Source organism: Silene latifolia, chromosome 8 (genome assembly GCF_048544455.1).
Source record: "Silene latifolia isolate original U9 population chromosome 8, ASM4854445v1, whole genome shotgun sequence".
NCBI lineage: Eukaryota > Viridiplantae > Streptophyta > Magnoliopsida > Caryophyllales > Caryophyllaceae > Silene > Silene latifolia.
The window spans coordinates 17,260,899-17,265,905 of NC_133533.1; positions in this window are offsets into that span (position 1 = coordinate 17,260,899).

Sequence of the window (5,007 nt, forward strand, 5' to 3'; positions counted from 1 at the left end):
ATTTTACCGATGAGACATGATTCACACGTGCCAAATGATTGAAAATCAAAGGCCGAGATAGCTCCATTCTTTATGAGCTGTTTTACGCGTTTCTCATTAATGTGTCCCATGCGGCAGTGCCATAGATACGTTTGATCTTTGTCACCAACCTTTAACTTTTTATTCATTACGTGTAATATTTTTTTGGTCCGATCTAAAACATAAATTCCATTCATGGAGACCGCCTTGTCAGAATCATATCGTGTAATGAGAAAATGCAAGTATTATTCTCTATTACAAATGAAAACCAAGTTTGTCAAGTGCGTAACCGAAATAATGTTTTTGGAAAGTCTGGGTACATAATAGCAGTTATATAAAAATAACTCAAATCCGCTAGGAAGCTGGATCACGTATGTTCCCCTCGAGACGGCAGCCACTCGTGCTCCATTCCCGACACGCAGGTCCACCTCACCCTTTACGAGGGGTTCGATGTTTCGGAGCCCCTGCACATGATTACACAGATGAGAACCACAACCAGTATCAAGTACCCAAGTTCCATAACTTGCGTGGTTAATCTCAATCATATGAATAAAAGTAGAAGAAGAAGAAGACATACCAACAGGTTTAACACGACCTGCCTTTAAGTCCTCATGATAAACAGAACATGTACGCCTCCAATGCCCAGTCTTGTGGCAATGATGGCATTCCATGTTTTCATTCTTGCTCTTTGTCGCGCCGATGAGTTACTCGACTCACCAGACCACTCTTACCTGAACCCGACTTCTTAAACTTCGCCTTACCTACCGCTAGGTCTCGCTTTAGCTTTGCCCTTACCCTTGCCTTTGTTTGACACAACGAGAACATCTTGTTTCATGCTCCCACTGAACTTCATGTCCTTCTCGGTCTGTACGAGAAGGGAGTGCAGTTCATGGGGAGTTTTCTTCAAATCATTCATATAGTAATTCGCTCTAAAGAGCGCAAAACCATCGTGGAGTGAATGAAGCATACGGTCGATCACAATGTTCTCGCTGATCTTACAATTAAAGGTCTCGACTTCTCGACATTCTCAATCATGCTGAGAATGTGTGGGCTAACTGGTTGTTTTTTCTGGAGTCTCGCATCAAAGAAGCGAGTGGTATGCTCATAGGTCACGATTCTCGGTGCTTTCGAGAATTCCTTAGTGAGCGTGGTGAAAATCTTGTTTGCACCATGGGCTATGAAGCGTTTCTGCAAATTGGGTTCCATTGCAAAAATGAGCACGTTTTTAATCGCACCCGCTTCCATACAGAAATCGTTAAACTTGGCGATTTCATTAGCTCTAGCCGTGGGACCTGGGTTTGCCGGGATGGGCTCTAATAGATATTTGAGCTTCCCGTCAGCAGCGGCAGCATTCCGTAATGCCGCCTCCCAATCCGCGAAGTTTGATCCATCATTCTTGATCGAGTTGATCGATTCATCCGATTCATGAAGATCCGAAGCCAGGACTCACGGTCCAATGTGGCACTTGGCATTGGGTTGTCAGTAGAACCAGCCATTTGTTATTAGCAGTTTAAAAGTTCGTGATCTACACTGAAAAAGAAAGAAAAACAAGAACGAAATAAGCAACTCATCGAGGTGATTTAAGTCTATTTTAAAATTCATTTTAACGTGTAGACTCTCGCACTTGCATAATTGATCTCCCTCAAGAATGATGCAAGTGATCCCAAGACTCAATTTCTGTAAATTGATAAGCCAACTGTTTAGCTAATTCTTCCGTAAGAACTCTTGGTCGATAGATTTCCGTAAATCCTATCTATAGTCCACCATAATCACAGGATCGTACGAGTGACCATAGTGTTGAGATAAAATAGGTCAATCAGTTCCAACTTACCCGACGTAGAAGGGGTCATATTATGCCTACCGACGAAGAAGGGACTCATTGGAGTTTGACCTATAAAGACCATTCTCAATTTTGGTTTATACGAGGAAGATCCCATCAACTTAATTATAATTCATATTAAGTGAACGAATAACTAGCGTCAGCGTGAATGAATTAATTTAGGTGATGGCTTAAAATCATGTGACATAAGAATGTCAAAGAAAACTAACTCGAGACCTCTATATGTGTCAGTTTTCATGCAATAAATAGGTGGTTTGGTTTTTAGGCGGAATATGATGCATATTATCGTTACGAAAATAAAAAGAAGAATGCAATACGTAAATAAAATTCCTAGTGTGGCCTATCCTAGTAAAAGAACATAATACAACTTTGGAATCCACCGTTGGACCCGAAAAGCATGTCTTGATGTTCCATCTTGATCCAAGTAGCGGGAGTGAGCATCCGGTTCTCCATCTTAGGTCTTCTCAAAATTACAATTAAAATTACAAAATATAAACCTATTTACATTCTAATTAAAAACTGTAATTACAAGTGAAAAATCCAAAAGGAGATACGAGATCTCAAAATACAACCAAGACCGTGTTCCATCATTACGGTAACACGTTCTACTAAGGCCACACTAAGTTACAACTGATTGTAAAAATAAATACGTAATAAAAAGCATTCAAAAGCATTCAAAATTAATGATAAATAAAAATGCATCAACTAAAAACAAATTCATTCGTGACATAATTCCGTAATTATGTTAAATTTATCCAAACCACCTTTTAATGATTAAAATTCATGTGATAAAACCGCTTCTATCAATTTAATTTTAATCTAATACAATCCGTTACTTTAAATACGCTTTAAAATAACTTAATGGTACGTGTGTGAACCGTTTCACAATCATAGCGAGTGTACAATATCCGTATAAAGTACATATTAAGGCCAAAAGAAAATTTAAAACAAAAGAATAAATTTTCAAAGCTGCCAGAACAAAAATCCCTCGATCCAGGGACATAAGTGCTCGATCGAGGAACAAAAGGGCTCGATCGACTGAACTGCTAGTCGATCGAGAGGATTGCCAAACAGAAAGTGCTCGATCGACTAAACTGGTGGTCGATCGAGTACTTTTATTAGCAAAACTGCTCGATCAAGTACGAGGACATCTCGATCGAGCAGTCAGGGTTTGAAAAGTGGTCGATCGAGTGCAGCAAGGACTCGATCGAGTAAAAACAAGACAGAAAAACCACTCGATCGATTAAAAACTTGCTCGATCGAGTACAAAAGTTTCTGAAAATGCAAAACCCTCATGAAACAGTTTGTCAAAACAAAACTTATTGCAATTTTGATCAAAACCTTGTAAAATTAAATCAACAAATTGCAAAACATTAACATATTGCTATAATGATCGTGTAAAATAACAATATGCAACGGACAAAAACCGTATCAGCCGTGTAAACACAAGACACGGTTTCAAAACCGCAACAGCCAAAAACAAAAAAAAAAAAATTCTGCCGTGAGAATTACTTGCTGCCGCACGGATTTTTAGACAAAACAAAAATCGTTTCAAAAACGTTTGATGAAAAAACACAATGAAAATTTACGTGGCCTGGCTCTGATACCACTTGTGGGGTAATATCCGTATAAGACCCTTTAAATTTATGGATTATAACGTAAATTTACATGTGAATTATAGTCATAAAACATAAATACAAGAGAAACGATAAAGATAAAGAATCAACCTTGGGTCCTTTGATGCGCGGCGTAAAGAACAAAAATCAACAGAGATTTCCTCCTAATCGTTGCACCCAAGACCGTCTGAGACTATGCCCTTGTGCTAGAATTGCTCTCTAATTAACTTGCAATATCGAGAGAGCTATTGTGAGGTTTTACCGATGTAGATCTAGGAATTTCAGAGAAAATGTTCCGAAACCCTAATGTTTTCGAGAATGAATGATTAGGTCTCAAAAGGAGAAGAAACTCTCCTTTTGTTCCTTCATTCGGCCGTGGGTTTCATGAGGGGGAGTGGGCTTTTCCACTTCCTCCTTATTAAACTCGTGGTCCGATAAAATTCGCTAAAATGTATACGACGCGGTTTTTATAAATCGTCATCGGTTATCGGCTATTAAAACATCAACTAATAATACGGGTTAGTTGAAGTATTAATACATGTCCGACAAAGACGATATTGTATAATTTATTCAATATACATTAATTAAATATAATCGTTTATATTTAATTTACGAATTAACTGTTTAATTCGCCTTAGCCCATTTTATTTAATCTGTATTAAATATAATATCTCAACATCACATTTTGACTAATTACTAGTCAAATAACTCGGACTAACTGGTTAGTCAAAATTGGCATCTACATGACTGTATTTTCATATTGTCACGTCACTCAAACGTATCCTATAGGTGTGACTTTTAGGGACCAGTTGATCACCGCCATCTGTATGACAATAACGTCAAACTTATCTAGCAAGCCAACCGTTATTGATAAACGTGGATCAACTGATAATAATACCAAAAGTATGCCCTTTGATCCTTTTAGAGATTTATAAGTCCTTGCACTAACTGTTAAGGACACCAGCCCCAACAAATTTGGCTTTGGGAAATCTAAACTAACAATTCTAAACTACGGAAGAATTAAAGGAATGAAATTGAACAAGGGAACAGATCGAGGAATACCGTAAAGAAGAATTGAAGCGAAAAGACCGAAACCTAATGCGAAAAGAAACTTTATTGATGAAAACTAATCTAGATTAATGAAATAATCCAGAATTCAACTTCTGTGTATTGAACCCTAATTAATTCGATTCTTTTTTCTCTTCTGAAACCTCAGGTTACATTATATAGATAGTCTTCCGTAACTTTTATTCCTAAAACCTAATTACAGTGGACTTTCTCGTTTTCCAAATTTGCGTCAGATTAAAATAGCGGTCGATCGACCGAGGACAGTGGCCGATCGACCTAAGCACGATGTGAACAGTAGCTTCTGACTTGATACTTAAGATCCAGCTTCCTTGGTCCATCGACCGAGTATGTCAGTCGATCGACTGCCTCTACTGGAGTTATGCTTCTGCCATCTTCTCGTAAATTTGTCTTTCAGGCCTCGAAACGCGCACCAAGTTCGTTTCTTGAGTAAATACTTTATGTCAA